Below are 21,481 nucleotides of genomic sequence, written 5' to 3'. Positions count from 1 at the left end.
ATACATAAAAAGTGACTTTAAATTATAGGGACATGTTTTGCCCTTTATTTAAGGGCATCTTCAGCCTAAATCTCAATCTGAAAGATAAAAAATCAGGACCTGATTATAATTTAAAATCACTTTTTATGTATTGAATAGGTGGAATAAATAAACATTAACATTTCTTTGACTTTATTGTACAATTCAATACGGACCAAAATATGAGAATTATAACATGTAATGCCACTTGTTGCCCATGTGTTGCTTTCCATTGTCAAGCTAGCCTGGTTTCCACCTAACACAACCAGCGTTGTTCAACCTTTGGACCAAGGAGTGATTTACACTTTTAAATCTCACTACAAGCGTTTATTGATACAGTCACTGATCAAGAATGTTGATACAGCTGACAACACCTACTCCCTTGCACGCTCAGTTCCCATACTGGATGCTGTCTACTGGATCAGTTTGGCTATGAAGCAGATTAAACCTGAAACAGTTGTAAAGTGTTTTGAAGCGGGATTTGCAGGAAATGATGACGTCGGCACACCTGAGGAAGTGACTGAAGATGCTGCACTGATATCTGTGCTGAGCCTAAAACAGAATTTTGCATGTAATGTGGACGAATACATTCGCAGCGACAACCAGCTTGCTACTCACTACAGTTTCCAGTCTGCTGTACAGCTTTTGAAGATCTGCCATACAGAGAATGAAGAAGATGATAATTTGAGGGACGAAGACGAGGAAGAGGAGGAGGAGGAGGAAAGAGAAAGTCAGAAAAAAATACACACTCATGAACAAGCTATTGAGTGTGTCAGGGAAATTATGAAATTTGCTGTCAAGTCAAATTCGCCTCAACTTCTTGATCTACTGTACAGCACTAAAGACTGCATTGAAAAAGACATGACATCAAGGAAGGTGAAACAGGTTTCTTCGGAAGAAGGAATAATTTGACAAATACAGTATTGTGTGTAATGTGTTATATGCATACTGTAATTTGTTTATTAAATGTAAAATAAGGCAGAAATTGTGTTATGCAGTACATGTATATTGTAGTTTGTCTATTAAACATGTGGAATAAGGCAGGAATTGTCCGGTTTTCATTGAGTACGGTAAATAATATGTTGAGTGTGTTATAGCACAGGACTATGCAACAGTAATAAAAGCCTACTGTACATCAAGATATTGTGTTATTGAGATTTGCATCACCAAAACTAGACTAATGGATCAGGGGTAAGTAATTTGTGAATCTTTTTGTATAATTTTGTTCAATCCGGAAACTTGTCTAATTCGGAAAAGAAACTCGGACCCTTGCAATTCTGCTTTGAGCAAGTTTTACTGTTCAGCGCTAAGGCTCAGTATCATCAACAGTTAATACTTGGTACGTTGTTGAATCATTTTGACATTTGAATGAATGAAATGTATGTTTTATCAACAAATGTTAATGTTACTATGTGGTAACCCTTAAATGCACAGCATTGCATATGTGCAAAGGAAAATTTACTTGCTTGTTATATCTTCTTTACGAGTTTACAAGTGTGCATTTACTTCTGAAGTGTGGCAATAGTTACAGTAATCATACAGTTTTCTGACCCAAACTTGGCAGGTTCGATCCTGGCTCAGTCCGGTGGTATTTGAAGGTGCTCAAATATGTCAGCCTCGTATCGGTATATTTCCTGACATGTAAAAGAACTCCTGCAGGACAAAATTCCGGCACCTTGGCGTCTCCGAAAACCGTAAAAGTAGTTCGTGGGACGTAAAGCAAATAACATCATTAATCGTACAGTTTTGCACATGTCAGTACGTAAAACAATGAGAACCAAATAAATTAAAAATTTTTTTTTTGCAAGTGGTTTTCACGTCGCACCGACACAGATAGGTCTTATGGCGACGATGGGACAGGAAAGGGCTAGGAATGGGAAGGGAGCGGGCGTGGCCTTAATTAAGGTACAGCCCCAGCATTTAAGAATATTTATTTTGATAAATAATTTTTTTAACATTTTTCTGATAATGTATTATTTTTGGAATGAAAAAACATATTTTAAAGAAATAATAAATCACACATGTAAGGGTTAAGTTATGTGACGAACTGGGAAATTACTTTACTGCCATGTAATGAGTTGGGTAACATTCTCTCATAGATATGTTACCATATAATGCATTACAATACTTGTTCGTACAGTGAATTCAATCTTAACCTGGACACACCGATAAGCTTGAGGAATGATTCATGCAGATTAAGAAGGCACTGAAGCTCAGTCTTGTTTCTTACCACCAAAACGCCCTAAGATGCCACCACCGTGAAGTGTCATGGCATCTGAACACAACTTATACTTGTGCATTGGAAGGTTGCTGGAAGTTATATTTGTGTAGTGGAAGATTACAGCATATGATGTCAATTTACCAGAGCACTGGGTCATTTGAAGGTTTCTCTGGAGGGTAAAGGGAAATAAAAAGAGGAATAACACCAAAGAAACTTTCACAACCATTCAGTTCTAGACTAAAGAGGCAGAATTGTAAAACGGGGTATACAGTTCAAACTGTTTAAAAATATATTGGATTGAGAACCAAAAAGCATTTTAAAATTCAAACAACAAACATTGTGGGATTTCACAAATCTCACATTTCCTTACTAACATAAAGGCACAATAATTTAATTCATAGCAAATTAAATTAAGACCAAATATTTAATTAAATTTTACCAGCCCGTCTTGATTGTTAAGGCATCAAGCCTATATGGTCTGACACTGTTGTTAGCCAGTTTGAGTCCAGATGGTCAAAAATAATTTCCCCAATAGAACTTTGGCAGGCAGGGTAGGAGAGATGGTGCTATATAATTTCTAATCAGTTGATTGCATGTTAAAAGCCTGGATTCAATTCCAAATCTCTCTGCAGCGTTCATATGGAGCGAGGGCATATCACGCTGTTGATGATGATCTGTCCATCGGATGGAGACGTTAAGCCTAGAGCAGACCCTTTCGTGCTATTTGACAGCAGTAGGCTCTTTCCTGGCACCACATTTCACCCTCTCCCTTCCTAATTTCATGTCATTCATTTCATCTCATTAAATCCTCTGATGAGGTTGATGTCAGGAAGGGAATCTGGACATAAAAACCTTGTTTCACAGATTCATCTTGCTTCACCGGGCGAGTTGGCCGTGCGGTTAGGGGCACACAGCTGTGAGCTTGCATCCGGGAGATAGTGGGTTCGAGCCCCACTGTCGGCAGCCCTGAAGATGGTTTTCCGTAGTTTCTCATTTTCACACCAGGCAAATGCTGGGACTGTACCTTAATTAAGGCCACTGCCGTTTCCTTCCCATTCCTAAGCCTCTCCTATCCCATCGTCGCCATAAGACCTCTCTGTGTTGGTGCGATGTAAAGCCAATTCTAATGGGACAAGAGTTGGGCACACATAATTTCATGAAATTTCACCATTGCAAAACCTCAGATCAAGATTTGCATGTTTAAGCCAAATTTACACAGCACTCATGCTTAATTAAAAAGTTTTAATCATAAATTTAAACCAGAGTTAAAATTTTAAATTTGACACTCAAACTGGGATATCAATTTAACAAACAATCAAAGTAGTGCAAAATTTACATATTGAGATTCATTTACAAAATTCCTAACGAGAAAAAAAGGGAGAAGCTAATTCCTGGCTCACAATGAATGTTTAGGCTGGTATTGTTCACAAGAAACAGCTTACACCTATCCCTCAACCATCATCATATTAGCCGGGCTGAGTGGCTCAGACAGTAGAGGCTCAGTCCAGTGGTGTTTGAAGGTGCTCAGATATGTCGGCCTCGTGTCAATAGATTTACTGGCATGTAAAAGAACTCCTGTGGAACTAAATTCTGGCACCTTAGCATCTCCGAAAATCGTAAAAGAGAAGTTAGTGGGATGTAAAGCAAATAACATTATTATTATTATTATTATTATTATTATTATTATTATTATTAATATTATTACATCATATTAATTAACACTAGGTTTACCGCAGCAGTCAAAATGACAGTTTTCAGTTTTGCTTTCTCTATCACTCTCGTTATACGGTTAGAACATACAAACCCCTTTGGTGGCTTTTATTGATATTAAGTGTACTTTTCGGCATATAGCTTCAAAAATCCGTAACTCCTTTCTAGTTTGCGCTATGAGTTCATGTACCTACTTTTACCGGACGGTCATTTTTACTGGTATTGCAGTAGCTACCCCATCAGACTTTTGTGGCATTCATTTAGAACGGAATATCATTCTAAAAAGCTGTTACAGTGTACTTTATTACCGTAGTATTGAATAGAACTTATTGTTGTGCTGCAATGGGACAGCTGTCAGCTCTTTTCAAACAATGATACAAGTACACTGACAGGAAAATATAGTCAGTATTTGTTCAGTAATGAAAGGTGTGCATTCGTTACGAGCAATCAATTGCCGTGTTCACTCGTTACAAAATTCGAACTCGATTTCCCAATTGTTTATAATTACCCCGAAGAAACATGTTCTCGCGTAGTCTGCAAATGGATGCCGAAATTCTAAAGCATAAGCATATAATATCCCCATCACAATCAAGCGATGAAGCTGGGACTGATTTAGACCTCGATAATTTCGAAGAGGTATATAACTTGACAAACAGAAATAGTTTGGATAATGATTCTAGTTGTGTCAAGCCTGCAGAATTTCCATGTGAACATGAAATCACACAGCAGCCTTCGACCTCAAAGGTTAGGGAACTACTAGCAAGGAGCATGATATCAACTACAGAAGGCCGAGCATACGCTGTGGTAAGTCAACATATGGGCGTGGTCAGCACATGACGGTTGGCGAGGAAGAAGTCTCTTTGGATGGAACAGTGTGGACTCTTGTTGATCTACAAAGCCTGGCAGGCCGTCGAGGACAGTACAATATACTGAGGGAAGTCCGAAGTCCCACAGGACGTGCAAAATGCCACATTGAAGGAACTTGTGCCGCTACAGCTTGTCACCTTTTTATTGACGAATCCAAGCTGCGCCACATCGAATGATATACTGAGGTTGGAGCCCACGAAGTTCTGAACAATCCTGATCGGACACTTTGTTTGGAAGAATTGGACGCTGTCATTGGTATTTTATACGCACGTGGAACTTATGAAGCTGACACGGACATTCTCGATCTGTGGTCACAGAAGTGGGGTCCTGGAAATTTCTCCCAAACTATGGCACTAGGGCACGAAACCGTTTCCCGGATATCATGAGGTTTCTTCGATTCGATGAAAAATCTACCAGCAGGGATCACCTGAAAATTGATAGATTGGCGCTTGTATCTGTTGTGCTGGACAAGTTTATCCCTAATTTTACTATTTGCTTCAGATCAAGTGAGAACATTACCGTGGATGAACAGCTCTTTCCATCGAAATCTGCCCATTTGTGTAGTATATGGCCAATAAAACAGAAATGTTTGGGATGAAATTTTGGTTGGCTGTCGATGTGGTAGCTATGTATGTTGTGAACGGTTTTCCCTATCTTGGAAAAGATAAAACACGACCCACCGATCAGACCCTAAGTGAAAACGTAGTATTCCGTCTTGCTGAGTTTTTCATCAATCAGGGAAGAAGTGTGCAAAGGGAACAAGACTATTGAAAGGTGTGCAATCTGTAGAAAACTGGTCTGTGGTTAAGTTCACTTCAAAGGTGACAAGGCAAAGTGTGTGTGTGTGTACAATGCAACGAATAAGTTGAAAAGCAGACAGTGACATTCATGCAGATATGTAACTAATGTTAGCTAAAGTGTGTAAGAAGAACATTCTGCCTTACTAGTGTACTTATTTGTTTATTTATTTATTCATAATAGTGTTTACAAGTCATGCATGATAAAATTTAAATTATGGTCTGTGATGTTTTTATACTCAATTTGAACCTTTTCCTGGCACCAATATCCTCAAGAAACGAATACGTGCCACTATCGGTCAAAATGACCGCTTCGGTAAAAGTAGGTAGAAAGAATGTTTGGTAATCCTAGTGTTAATAACCCTTTTAGTACCACTTACAGGTGGTAAATGTGAATAATACCAGGCTTCTTTTTAAGAAATAACAGTGTTCAGATAAAATCCTTATAACTCTCTTATTGTTGAAGATATGGCCCCAAAATTTTGACCAGTCATTGAAAATTATTTGCTTTACATGTTTGCCAGTCACATGCTATGTTACATTAATACTACAACATATAAAATAAATATTTGTTTTGTGATTATCAAAATAAAAAATGAAAAGTCAAAAATTGGGAGAAAGGAACACAATTCAAAATTAGAATTATGTACTAATGATTATTATTGCCTGCAGCTACTCTTTGAAAAGTCAATTATCACAGACACCAGAGTATCTAATTTATTAAAAATGTCTTACACCACTATACACTATTTTTAGGATGGTCAGATGGAATGATGATGGATACTGTTGTCAGTAAGGTGGAAGATATTTAGAATTAATTGAAATCTACTGTGGGAAAACATTGTACTGAACCATGGAATTTGTCATTTAATTAGTCGACCCGTATAAAAAGTATATTTGGCCTTTTTGTAATACCCATTTGCAATACTATTGCCACCAAGGCTTTTCTGTACAATAACATGACTCCATTGTTGAGCTATTAAATGCAGCAACAATTGCTTAAGACTTACTTACTTGACTTGACTTCCTGTTGCTCCTCCTGGAGCATAGAGCTTCCGTAAAATACTAACATCTGTTCCTATTGTTGGCTAACCTCTTCACTTCATTCCAAGTTTTTCCCACTGTTAGACATTCCTCATCGATCGTCTTTTTCCAGGTCTTCTTCGGACGTCCGCGCTTTCTAGCGCCTTGGGGGTTCCAGGAAAAACTTAAAACGGTCCACCTTTTCAATACAAAAATGTTATATTTATTTATAACATGTATTTGCACTTGGAACTAGTTTCGACGCTGTGTTTGCGTCATCATCAGCCAAAATGTGGGAAATAGGCAAGATGTAGGCATTTATATTACACAAGGCGTTACATTAAACAATACACATCCTATAAGGAGATAAAAACAGGGACGAATATAGAAACAAATGAATCGTTGAGAAAACAAAAGTTATACATATTAAAAATAACCTTAACCACATATCTTGCAGTGCGAAAGTGTTCTTCTTGAATGATTCCTGAATATAAAAAAACACACGCGCACATATTTCTGGAGAGCCAGCAGGCAGGACAAAGTAAAGTGAAACCTTAAGAGTTCTTCTGAGAAGAGTTCCTCATTTTTTCTATGTTCCGACTAACTAATGAAGTCTCCCTTGAGTTCCTGAAAAACATACACAACAGGAAATTCTCCTTCACTCTCAACAATAGCTCTAAAGACCAACGGTATAATTTTTATTTTAAATATTGTGCAGAGACGTGAAAGCATGATTTTGAACATGATATAACTCCTTCATATAACCCAGTTTTTTAATACAAGGTGTTGCATTAAATAATACACATCTTACGAGGAGATAAAAACAGGGACGAATGTAGAAACACATGCATCGTTGAGAAGGCAAGTTATACATATTAAAAATAAGCTTAACCACATAACTTGCAGTGCGAAAATATTTGCCTTGAATGATTCCTGAATACAAAACGCGCGCGCGCGCGCGCACACACTTCTACAGAGCCAGCAGGCAGGAAAAAGTAAGGTGAAACCTTAAGAGTTCTTCTGAGAAGAGATCATCATTCTTTCTATGATCTGACTAACTAATGAAGTCTCCCTTGAGTTCCTGATAAACATACACAACAGGAAATTAAACAATACACATCTTACAAGGAGATGAAAACAGGGAAAGTTATACATATTAAAAATAACCTTAACCACACATCTTGTAGTGTGAAAATATTCGTCTTGAATGATTCATGAATACAAAACACACGCGCATACATTTCTGAAGAGCCAGCAGGCAGGAAAAAGTAATGTGAAACCTTAAGAGTTCTTCTGAGAAGAGTTCATCATTTTTTATGTTCCGACTAACTAATGAAGTCTCCCTTGAGTTCTTGATAAACATGCACAACAGGAAATCCTCCTTCACTTCCAACAATAGCTATAAAGACCACGGTAAATTTCATTTTTAAATATTGTGCAGAGACGTGAAAGCATGATCTTGAATATAATATAACTCCTTCATTTAACCCAATTTTTTACACAAGGTGTTACATTAAACAATGCACATCTTACGAGGAGATAAAAGCAGGGACGAATGTAGAAACAAATGCATCGTTGAGAAAGCCAAAATTATACATATTAAAAATAAGTTTAACCACACAACTTGCAGTGCGAAAATATTTGCCTTGAATGATTCCTGAATACAAGACGCACGCGCACATATTTCTAAAGAGCCAGCAGGTAGGAAAAAGTAAGGTGAAACCTTAAGAGTTCTTCTGAGAAGAGTTCATCATTCTTTCTATGTTCCGACTAATTAATGAAGTCTCCCTTGAGTTCCTGATAAACATACACAACAGGAAATTCTCCTTAACTCTCAACAATAGCTATAAAAGACCAACGGTAAATTGTATTTTAAATACTGTGCAGAGATGTGGAAGCATGATCTTGAACATGATATAACTTCTTCATTTAACCACCTTTGAAAGTTTCTCTCTGTATTACATAGCTTCATTAACACACCATTCTGTAGATGCACAAAATAATCTTGTAATCTTCACAGGTCCGGTATTCAGCTCGACAAGAATATAAAATAGGTATTAAGGAATCTTTGTTGAGAGTGTGGAGGTTGACTGTGCCAGTATTTGTGGTCTATTGTTGCAGCGTTACGTGTAGGGTGGGGGCAGGTTTCTATGATGTTTATTGCGGGACATGAGGCGGTAAAGCTATGGCACGAGATGAAGAGGAACAGAGCGTGTTGGATAGTTTAGGTCTGGGCAGCGGCCGTTGTTGGATTAGGAGGGGAGAGGGGAGGAGTGGAAGGGGGGGAAGTATGGAGTGTGATGTGGTGAAAGTGTGTGGCGTGACAAAGTATTATGCATAATCTGAAAGACAGATCTGTTTTTCGGGATATTCATGTTTTTGAAAAATTCAATGAGAAAGTCGAATAGGATCTTTGGTTTCTCTGAGATATCATTTAAGTTTAGGTTGGGATTGAAATATTGGTCTAAATGAATATAGAGGTTTTCAGTGACGTCTAGGAAAGAACCTTTGTTTAGAATATCTAATACCTCAAGATCTTGATTTATTTCAGTAAAGTTGTGCTTAAATTCTTTTATATGTAGGCCGACCGCGGAAAAACGGTTGTGTTTTATGGCGTTGACATGTTCTGCATAGCTGATTTTAAAGCTGCGTCCTGTTTGCCCTAGGTAAGAACTTTTGCAGTCTTGGCAAGAAAACCTATATACACCTGATTTAGAAAAAGGACTACTTTTATTTATTGATGAAGAGTTGTGTAGGATCTCTGTGCTTCTGTTGTTAGTACGAAAGGCTATTTTAACGTTGTGTTTTTTAAAAACGTTAGTGACGTTGTAAATTTCTTTATTGAAGGTAAATGTGGAAAACGTGGCAGTGCTAGTATTGTCTTTTATTAGGGTGGTTTTTGGGCGGTGTCTGAATTTATTGATTATTCTTTCAATAAAGGATTCATTATATCCATTGAATTTTGCTATAGAGCGAATGGTGTTCAATTCTTTATTTAAGTTTTTTCTTGACATCGGAATTTTGAATGCTCGGTCTACTAAGCTATTATATGTAGCCGCTTTGTGTGTTTGGGGGTGTAGTGAGTCATTTCTTATAGTAGTGGCCGTTTGAGTGGGCTTTCTATAGATACTATATGTGAACGAAGAGGAGTGCCCGTTGATTGTTATTATCGTCAAATTTCGTAACTATTAATTTCTTTGGTTCATATTTTTAGGGGTGGGATTGTATGTTTTCATCATTACTGCGTGTGTTTTATTATATAATTGATCTCATTAAATGGGTTTATCCTGGCATTTTAAAAGGGTAATACATTTTTGTATTGAAAAGGTGGACCGTTTTAAGTTTTTCCTAACATCCTTTCTCAGTTCAATACGGACAAAATGAAATTCCTATGTTTAAATTGGGGGTTCCAGTCGAGCGCTATCATTTCAATTGCTCCAGCGGGCTTCCTTACAGTATGTCCTATCCAACGCCATTTTCTCTCCCTTATTTGCATTTCATTTGGCTGCTGATTAGTTTCTTCCCATAGATCTTCATTTGAAATAATATCCGGTGAGGCGTTAATAATGTAAAATATATAATTTGGACTATTTTACGTGACATATATTTCAATTGCGTGGCTTGTGGGCACAGCTCATCTACAGTGATATATGCCTTGTGTACTTGGCCAATGTGTTACTAATACGTGTGTATCGAACTGTGACATTATTACTGTTACAATAACCATATTAAATTGGGATCCAACGCTATTAGACAAACTGTATTATTAATCTACGTATCTGTATGACACAGGTAATCTTCAGTGTAAGGGCGCACGGAACATGGTCTACATATCTACTACTCATTTTTTATGTGGCTATTGGGACATTTCGTCATCTAATTATTCTGAAACTATTTCTCTGTGTCGTATGTTCGTATTGTGGAGACAGCAAAACAAACTCTTATGCCATCTGTCTGTGACTTGTGTAACTCTCACTGTGCGGAGACTTTGGTGTACAGAGTGCCTGACTTCTTTGCTCTGCGCGGGCTACTAATAAAGGAAGGATTCTGCTGTGAGGTCTGGTCAGGGGTGGACGTGTTGGATAGCCATGTCGGTATTTCCAAATTCTAACATGATGGTAGGGCAGACCAGCATTGGCTAAATGGAACATCAAACCTTATCAGGGGATTTATTATTCATTCTTTTTAAAATGCTTATTTTACAATATTGATGTGACATTTTAATTTGTTTTAATTCTTACTTGTGAGTGCAGTAGTATTAGGTGAAACACAGTGAGTTTTGGCATATATGACATCGGTGTAAGTACGCCTGTTATGATTTACTTCTGTTACTAGTATGGGTCATTCAAATTTTAGCACTAGGACCGCCGGAACATACTGTATACCTAGAACCGCCGATGCGGTCATTTTGACCGCTGTATTCTAATTATTATTTTTATGCTCAATACGTATAGTAACTCATTATCATCGTTTCAAATATGTATTACTAAGTTTATAAAACATTAATTATGGGATCTAACACGGAAAAGATTCAAAATATTTAATAGTTTTGCAAATGTAGTATTTTCCTAATTTATTACAAACACAAAAACGTTTCTATAAAACACACTTATCTAAAAACAAACATTGTTTTTACTTCAAATTCTTTTAGTATAAACGGTAAAAATAGTTATTACTCATTATCAGAAAATAGAATTACTGTAACATTCCATTTAGTGCAATTTATGACCTGAAACTTGTTTGCCAAATCCACGTACCACAACATATTTGTCTCCTTCTTATCCTTCAGTGTATTCGCACACGCTGATGCAATCCTGCGTCTTTAGAAGCAGGAACTACATACATTAGTTATTTTGAGCAAGAACCACATACTCGTTGTTTGCACTTTCTGCAGGTAAAACTTGTCTTATTCCTGCATTTCCTCATTTGGCATTGCCTATTCTGTACATTTCCTTCCACAGGCTTCCTAAATTCGGGTTCTGTATCCACAGACTTAGGTTTCGATCCCATGTACCCCACACGAAGCTCCACTGCTAGTTTCAGGATGTCATTTCGGCGACTGATCTTCTTCCTGATCTAGGAGTTGAAATGAAATGGCGTATGGCTTTTAGTGCCGGAATGTGACCGAGGACACATGATGAAGACGACACATATACCCAGTCCCCGTGCCAGGGGAATTAAGCAATTTCGGTCAAAATTCCCGACCCAGCCGGAAATCGAACCCGGGACCCCTGTGACCAAAGGCCAACATGCTAACCTTTTAGCCATGGAGCCAGACATCCAGGAGTTGATAGCTGCCAAGGCAAGAATATTATGAAATACATGAACAGGTCATCTTCGTGTAACGGATCGAATAGTATATTTTCTTCCCATTTGATCTACCGTAGTAGAAATATTCTGTTGCGGGAATCCTTTTGGGATTGGCTTGAAGTTCAACTTCTGAGTGCAAAGTACTGTATGGAAGGACGTTCTTGTTTCGTTTTCCTTGATAAACAGTAAGTGTGTCATTGGAATGTTTCACGAGAGTTGAGTCGTAAAGACTAGCTTTCATAGCCTTCAGAGCTTTAGGAATTTCTCTCCTTGATCGTCTAATGGTTCCAACAATATTCGAACCATTACTTTTCAACTTCTTACCAAGTTTCACTGTTGCAAAGAAAATTATCTGTAGTCACTTGTCGCCCCTTCTTTTGAAACGGCTCCACCAACTTCATTACTACACTTTCGGGTAGAGCCTCGTCACGTGGTCTGAGATCGTCGTAAGGAAACCCACTGCACGGAAACTTTGAGTCAACGTCCACAAGAAGCCAAAATGTAATTCCAGTTTTATCTGGTTTGTTGGGCATGTACTGTAATAATGGACACCTTGTTTTTCTTGGAAAAAGCTGCTCATCAGCAGGCAGATTTTCACCTGGAATATAAGACAATTGACAATTTTCGATGAATTTGTTCCATACTTTTGATACTAATGCAAATTCATCAGTTTTCAAATGTTCTAATCTTGTAATTCTGACGTCGAAACGCAAAAATCTTTGGATTTCTCGACAAAAATTCCTCCCCATTGTTTCATTGAAAAATGGTGGTCCCCACTTTTCAGACCAGAGTTCATTAGGTATAGTGCTACTGGCTCCAAGTACACCACGAGCATACACTAAGCCAATGAATGCCTACAGTTTTCTAAACTTACACTCCACAATTTATCTCCTAATACGCGTTTTGCTTCAGTTTCCGTAGAGTGTATGATGTGTTTCAATATAGATTCATCAATAAAAAGACGACATGCACACGCTACACTGTCGTCAGAAACATGCCGCTTTGAGTATGGAGTAGGTCCTGGATTTTCTTTCAAGATGTTGTGACAAGCCATCCTGCCAGGTGTAGTCTTCACAAACTCTCCTACAGTCCACTCCATGATGTCATCTGTACCCAGTAACATATTACTTGGTCCTGGGAGGCTTGCGTTGATGCGTCCCTACTTTCATCCAGCTTTTCCTATCGCATTTTCTACTGCTGTAATAGAACAATCGGAAACTTTCAGTTCTCTGCCTACACCAGGCATAATTACAGTCTAATTGCTGAATTTCAGTACCAAGGTTGTAATGTTGACATCAAAATAACGTATATCATTAGGGAATCGTGACAGTGGAAGAATGTTCGCTACTCTCAGAGGACAGTGACCCATTAGCCGCCTTTAGAAAAATGAATAAAGAAGAGAATGAACAATGGCCGTAGATATACTGTCAGTTTTTCATAGTTATGCTTACATTATTGCAGGGAGAATAATGATAAACAAATGTTATCTCAAACAGAGGAATAAGCACATGTTCTAATACATTTTATTATGATAATCAATACAGCGGTCAAAATGACCGCTCCGGCGGTTCTAGGTATACTCGTTACCCACGTCCTAACCAATGACGCAAAATTAATTACATTTAATACGGACGATTCTGACCGGTAATCAGGAAAAGTCACTGAAGCTCTTTGCAATACGACAGAAAATGTGGTCAAAATAAGGTTTTGAAAAAGTGTAGCGGTCATTTTGACCGCTCCGGCGGTTCTAGTGTTAGTTGCTGTATTTATTGTGATCTGAATTGTATATTGGTATTTGTGTTGTATGGTGTTCAAGCTTCAAGTGAGTGTCGTGTGTAACGGTCATGCCATTATTGTTTCGGTAATGTTTGATATTTTACTTTGCCTGGCTAAATTTGACTTTTCCCTTGGATATATTTGCTTTACTTTGTATTAGTGTATTTCTGTGTTATTTCCTGGATGCGTGTGTGGTTATTATTTTAAAATTTTTATCGCTTCTGTTGGTGTGTTTTGGTGTACGTAATGGCTTTGACTTTTCTGTTGCCATTCTCATATGAATTATTTTGTGCAACTTTTCGTGTGTTTCGGCGTTCTCATGCCCGTGTTTTGACTCAAGTACTATGCTAGCACGAATCATCACAGTTTTTTAATTTTTATTATTATTATTATTATTATTATTATTATTATTATTATTATTATTATTATTATTATTATCGTCAAATTTCGTAACTATTAATTTCTTTGGTTCATATTTTTAGGGGTGGGATTGTATGTTTTCATCATTACTGCGTGTGTTTTATTATATAATTGATCTCATTAAATGGGTTTATCCCGGCATTTTAAAAGGGTAATATTCTGATAATGTAACTTGTAATATAATGGGTTTTCATGGAGGGTTTTGGACAGCCCTTATGTGAGCGATCTGAGGCTCGGGTCCTTATCTCTTCTTCTGATTGTTGTTGCTTATCATATCGTGGCTAGGCAGTTATGTAACTGATTGTTCATTATTGTCTTGTCTGGGATTGCATCAACTCTTGAGTAGTGTCGTGAATGTTATCGTATTGTTTTTCATCTTGAGGTGATTTCGTGTGTTTGACTTGGTTGTGTTAATTGTACTGCCCCGTTCTCTTACTTATTAATATCAGGTGTTTTGTTGATTACCTAGTTTATTAGGCTTTGTGGTTTAAATTGTAAATTATTTGTATTTATATTTTCGATTCTGTGTGGGCTTGTGTCGTACATTTTGGTCTGTATATGTGTATTTTTTTTTAAATTCTTGTGATGAGTTGTGGGACCTATGTTGATGTGGGTATTGCGGGGAATGATCCTCTCACTGGGTTCTGTCAGAAGCTCTCCTTTTAAGCTATTCAACCATTTTCATTTTTAATTACATTTTAATATTTTATTTAAGGTATATTCTAATAACTTGTTATTATTTAATTGGATGGTGCACCATCATTTTTTTTTAATTTGATGAAATGGTACCATTTATGATAGAAATATGTGTATTTACATTTAAATTATTCATTTACTAAAAAGTAATTATGCTATTAATTATTCTGTTCATTTCAAGTTCACCGGGCGAGTTGGCCGTGCGCGTAGAGGCGCGCGGCTTTGAGCTTGCATCCGGGAGATAGTAGGTTCGAATCCCACTATCGGCAGCTCTGAAAATGGTTTCCCGTGGTTTCCCATTTTCACACCAGGCAAATGCTGGGGCTGTACCTTAATTAAGGCCACGCCCGCTTCCTTCCAACTCCTAAGCCTTTCCTATCCCATCGTTGCCATAAGACCTATCTGTGTCGGTGCGACGTAAAGCCCCTAGCAAAAAAAAAAACCATTTCAAGTTCCCTTTATTTATCAGAGTTTTGAAGTTTTTTTAGATTTAATTTTAATGTAAATATTATTTAACTAATTATAACTTAGTTTAATTTTAATTTTTTTGAAAATTTGGTGTTTTTTTTTTTTTTTTTAATGTCCCAGCATTTCCTTGGGATCCTTGCTTCTTTTTTTTTTTTAATATGGGTTGGGTTTTCAGCACACTTTCTAGCTTCCACGTATGCTTGGTATGTTGTCACCTGATGTTCTGTACTGTTTGTTTGTTTTTCCTTTAATCCTTGTGTGCACATTACCTTCTGGCGTTATCTAGCCTGACGTCATTTACTGTAATTGTTAGGGGGTGTTGCAGTTGCCTCGCTTGCTGCTTTCTTGTTCCTGGAAAAACAAACAAACAGTACAGAACATCAGGCGACAACATACCAAGCATACGTGGAAGCTAGAAAGTGTGCTGAAAACCCAACCCATATTTTAAAAAAACAGGAGGCAAGGATCCCAAAGAAATGTTGAGACATTCACCACAAAACAACACCAAATTTAAAAAAATATATAATTAAACTATAATTAGGTAAATAATATCTACATTAAAATTAAATCTAAAAAACTTCAAAACTCTGATAAATAAAGGGAATTTGCAACGAACAGAATAATTAATAGTATAATTACTTTTTAGTAAATGAATAATTTAAATGTAAATAAACATATTTCTATCGTAAATGGTACCATTTCATCAAATTTAAAAGAAAATGGTGGTGCACCATCCAATTAAAAAATAAGTTATTAGAATATACCTTAAATAAAATATTAAAATGTAATTAAAAATGAAAATGGGTTGAATAGCTTAAAAGGAGAGCTTCTGACAGAACCCAGTGAGAGGATCATTCCCCGCAATACCCACATCAACATAGGTCCCACAACTCATCACAAGAATTTAAAAAAAAATACACATATACAGACCAAAATGTACGACACAAGCCCACACAGAATCAAAAATATAAATACAAATAATTTACAATTTAAACCACAAAGCCATAATAGACTAGGTAATCAACAAAACACCTGATATTAATAAGTAAGAGAACGGGGCAGTACAATTAACACAACCAAGTCAAACACACGAACTTGGCTCAAGATGAAAAACAATACATTACGTATAACATTCACGACACTACTCAAGACTTGACGCAATCCCAGACAAGACAATAATGAACAATCAGTTACGTAACTGCCTAGCCACGATATGATAAGCAACAACAATCAGAAGAAGAGATAAGGACCCGAACTTCAGATCGCTCACACTAGGGCTGTCCAAGACCCTCCATGAAAACCCATTATATTACAAGTTACATTATCAGAATATTACCCTTTTAAAATGCCAGGATAAATCCATTTAATGAGATCAATTATATAATAAAACACACGCAGTAATGATGAAAACATACAATCCTACCCCTAAAAATATAAACCAAAGAAAATTAAAATTTACAAAATTTGATGATGATAATAATAATAAAACTTAAGAAAACTGTGATGATTAGTGCTAGTATAGTACTTAGGTCGAAACACAGGCATGAGAAGGCTGAAACACATGAAAAGTTGCACAAAATAATTCAGATGAGAATGACAACAGAAAAGTCAATGCCGTTACGTACATCAAAACACACCAACGCCAGCGATGTAAATTTTAAAATAATAACCACACACGCATCCAAGAAATAACACAGAAATACACTAATACACAGTAAAGCAAATATATCCAAGGGAAAAGTCAAATTTAGCCAGACAAAGTAAAATCTCAAACGTTACCGAAACAATAATGGCATGACCGTTACACACAACACTCACTTGATGCTTGAACGCCATACAACACAAATACCAATATACAATTCAGATCACAATAAATACAACAACTAAAATTTGAATGACCCATACCAGGAACAGTAGTAAATCATAAAAGGCACACTTACATCGATGTCATATATGCCAAGATAACTTGCCGTGTTTCACCTAATACTACTGCACTCACAATTAAGAATTAAAACAAATGTCTGACTCATTGGCAGAATGGTCAGTGTACTGGCCTTCGGTTCAGAGGGTCCTGGGTTCGATTCCCAGCCGGGTCGGGGATTTTAACCTTCATTGGTTAATTCCAATAGCCCGGGGGCTGGGTGTCTGTGCTGTCTCCAACATCCCTGCAACTCACACACCACACATAACACTCTCCTCCACCACAGTAACACGCAGTTACCTACACGTGGTAGATGCTGCCCACCCTCATCGGAGGGTTTGCCTTACAAGGGCTGCACTCGGCTAGAAATAGCCACACAAAATTATTATTATTAAAACAAATTAAAATGTCACATCAATATTGTAACATAAGCATTTGAAAACAAATGAATAATAAATCCCCTAATGGGGTTTGATGTCCCATTTAGCCAACGCCGGTCCGCCCTACCATCATGTTAGAATTTGATAATACCGAGATGACTATCCAACACGTCCACCCCTGACCAGGCCTCATAGCAGAATCCTTCCCTTATTAGTAGCCCGCGCGGAGCAAAGAAGTCAGGCGCTCGTTGCGCGCTCTGTACACCAAAGTCTCCGCACAGTGCCAGTTACACAAGTCACAGATAGATGGCATAGGATTTTGTTTTGCTGTCTCTACAACACGAACATATGACACAGAGAAATAGTTTCAGAATAATTAGGTGACGAAATGTTCCAATAGCCACATATAAAATGAGTAGTAGACCAATGTTCCGTGCGCCCTTGCACTGAAGATTATCTGTGTCGTACAGATACGTAGATTAATAATACAGTTTTTCTAATAGCATCGGATCCCAAGTTAATATGGTTATTGTAACAGTAATAATGTCACAACTCGATACACACGTATTGGTAACACATAGGCCAAGTACACAAGGCATATATCACCGTAGATGAGCCATGTCCACAAGACACGCAATTGAAATATATGTCTCGTATAATGTTCATAGTCCAAATTATATATTTTACATTATTAACACCTCACCAACCATCTTCTGTTGATATGTCTTAGACAGCGATTCACAAGACTTGCAGTTGTTTATTCATCTTCTGGGTAACTTTCCACGTTTCACAGCTGTAAAGCAGAATGGACTTAACATTTGTGTTTAAAAGTTGTAGCTTAGTTTGTCTAGAAATGTTCTTGTTTCTCCATATAGGATACAATTGAACAAAAGCACCATTTGCTTTCCTGATACGACTCTTAATGTATTTTCTGCTCCTCCGGTCGTAGTAACCATACTCCCAAGATATATGAAGGAGTCTACTTGCTGTATCTCTTTATCATCTACAGACAATTTATCATCAATCTTGGAATTGACCCTCATCTCCTTGGTCTTATTAATATTTATTTTACCGGGCGAGTTGGCCGTGCGCGTAGAGGCGCGCGGCTGTGAGCTTGCATCCGGGAGATAGTAGGTTCGAATCCCACTATCGGCAGCCCTGAAGATGGTTTTCCGTGGTTTCCCATTTTCACACCAGGCAAATGCTGGGGCTGTAGCTTAATTAAGGCCACGGCCGCTTCCTTCCAACTCCTAGGCCTTTCCTATCCCATCGTCGCCGTAAGACCTATCTGTGTCGGTGCGACGTAAAGCCCCTAGCAAAAAAAAAAAAAATTATTTTAAGTCCAGCATCCTCTGCCTCCTTCTTCAACCGCTTAATCTTCTCTTCCATATCTCTGAACCGTTGAGCCAGTAGGCAGATGTCATCTGCAAAAGCAAGTTCTTCTAACCTATCTTGTAAGCCCCACTGGATCCCCCTTTTCCGACCTCGATACACTCTCCTGAGCACACTATCCAACACAAGTAGGAAAAGCGTCAGAGAAAGAATACAACCCTGTCGAACTCCCGAGGTCACATCTATTGGTTCAGTAAGATCTCCCATATGCAGAACCTGACATTTATAACCCTCGTACATATCCTTTATAATATTCAGAATCTTTTGGTGTATACCATATTCTTCAAGTGTTTGCCACATAACTCTTCTATATACGGAGTCGAAGACCTTCTCAAAATCAATGAAAGTCAAGTAGAGGGTGTTCTGCCATTCTGCACTTTGTTCCAAGATGATTCTCGGAGTGTTTATGAGATCAACACAACTACGGTGTTTACGAAAACCAGCCTGTTCCCTTCTAAGGCGCAATTCCACAACATCCTTCACCCGCTCTAAAATGATCCTTGAAAGCACCTTACTTGGCACCAACAACAATGTAATTCCCCTCCAATTACCACACTTAGTAATATCCACTTTCATTGGTATCTTAACAATCAGGCCTTTCTTCCATTCAGCTGGTAGCTTTTCTTCATTCCAGATCCTTTCCAACAGGGGGTACAATAATTTTGCCGAGGTCTCAATATCTGCTTTAAGTATTTCTGGCACGATATTATCCATACCTGATGCTTTTCCAGTTCGTATCTGTTTCAAGCCTTCTCTATTTCTGAACAGGTTGGAGGATGTAAATTTATTCTTGGGTCACTATCTACTGGTTCCATTTGTTGGTTACCATTCTGTTTGTTATCTCTATTGAGCAACTCTGAGAAATGTTCCTTCCATCTCTGTAGCTGTTCTTCCTGGGTGGTCAGTAGTTCACCTCTCTTGTTTTTAACGGGTTCATTCGTGATAAATCCTCTCCTTGACAGTTTCTTTGTGATACTATACAATTTCTTAGCATCTCCTCTTGCTGATGCCTCTCCTGCCATTCGTGCTTGTTCATCTACCCACTGTGTATGATCTTTTCTTGCGCTTTTCTTCACACTCTTATCAGCTTCCACATATTCCTTTTGTGCTGCGGCTTTCTGTTGTCTTGTTTTACACATATTAATCTTTGCCTTAACTAGCTTTCTAGGCTCCTTTTTTTTTTTTTTCCAAGTATCATCAGACATCCATTCCTTCTTGAGATAATTGTGAAATCCAAGCACCTTCTCGCTAACTTCTAAATGTGTGTCCTTGACTTTCTTCCAAGATAATTCATCATCCATCATAAGTTCTGGTTCAACAGCAAAAGCTTCAAAGCGGTTTCTTAATTCTGTCTGGAAATCTTTCCTTTCAATTTCATCTTGCAATTTACCTGAATCAAATTTCTTGCTTCGCCTTTCAAATTTCTTTCCACTTGCCACAATTTTCATTCTAAACTCTGCAACTACCAGGCGATGATCACTTCCAATATCTGCCCCTCTTTTATTTCTAACATCAGTCATTGATCTTCTAAACTTTCTACTTATGGTGATGTGGTCTATCTGGTTTTCTGTAACCTGATCTAGCGACACCCATGTAATCTTATGGCATCATTTATGAGGGAATAAAGTGCCACCCACTACCAAATCATGGCTAGCACAGAAATCAGTGAAAAGCTCCCCATTTTTTTTTACAGTCACCAACTCCATGCACTCCCATAATTTGTTCCAGCCCCTCATTGTTAGAACCAACCTTTGCATTTAAATTCCCCATCACATAAATAATATCTCTCTTTCCCACTTTCTAAATAGTCTCATTTAGCTGGCAGTAGAATTCTTCCTTTTTTTCAATCTCTGACATTTCTGTGGGAGCATAACACTGGATCACAGTCACATTGCGAACCCGGGTCATGAATCGAGCTGTCATCAGTCTGAGATGGGTTTCCAGTCAAGGAGGCTCCTCTTTGAAGTTTCATTCAATATCAATCCTACACCTTCTCTATGTTCTGCATCCTCCCCCATTTGCCCAGAATACAGGAATGTGGACCTGTCTGTGTTTCTCCGAAGTCTGGCCACCGTACTTCACTTAATCCAAGGATATCCAGCCTGTATTCCTCCATCACATTGGCCACTTGCTTCATTTTACTGCTCTCTCTCAGGGTTCTGACATTCCAAAAACCTATTCTCGTTTTCCGTTTCGTGTCAAAAGTCGTCAACTTATTATCCATCCGGTTGTGTTTCACTTTGGTTTCTTTAATGGTTTATATTTAAGGCTGCGCGAGTTATTAGCCCACAGCAACCTGAGCTTGATGGTAGGACTGCCACCTAAGCCTCCAAGCCTTCTGTTTTCTGTAGGGGTTGTCTCCCTTAGCCTTTGAAGATACCTCTTCACCACAAGGCAGTGGTTCTCCTTGTTTCTTTAAACCCCACGGGAAGAGGGTTGCCTCATCTGCCAGATTTGCCGTTCCAAAAGTACCCTTTTCCTG

The 21,481-nt window shown here is 37.9% G+C and overlaps 1 protein-coding gene across 1 annotated transcript in view; it reads left to right on the top strand.

Annotated features, from left to right (window-relative positions):
• The window catches only part of LOC136864705 (SH3 domain-binding protein 5 homolog), a 163,076-nt gene that overhangs the window by 48,992 nt on the left and 92,603 nt on the right, over window positions 1-21,481 (top strand). The gene's annotated exons all lie outside the window — the stretch shown is intronic.

Source organism: Anabrus simplex, chromosome 2 (assembly GCF_040414725.1).
Source record: "Anabrus simplex isolate iqAnaSimp1 chromosome 2, ASM4041472v1, whole genome shotgun sequence".
NCBI lineage: Eukaryota > Metazoa > Arthropoda > Insecta > Orthoptera > Tettigoniidae > Anabrus > Anabrus simplex.
The sequence above is the reverse complement of the archived record's forward strand: the minus strand, read 5'-3'. Positions and strand labels throughout refer to the sequence as shown.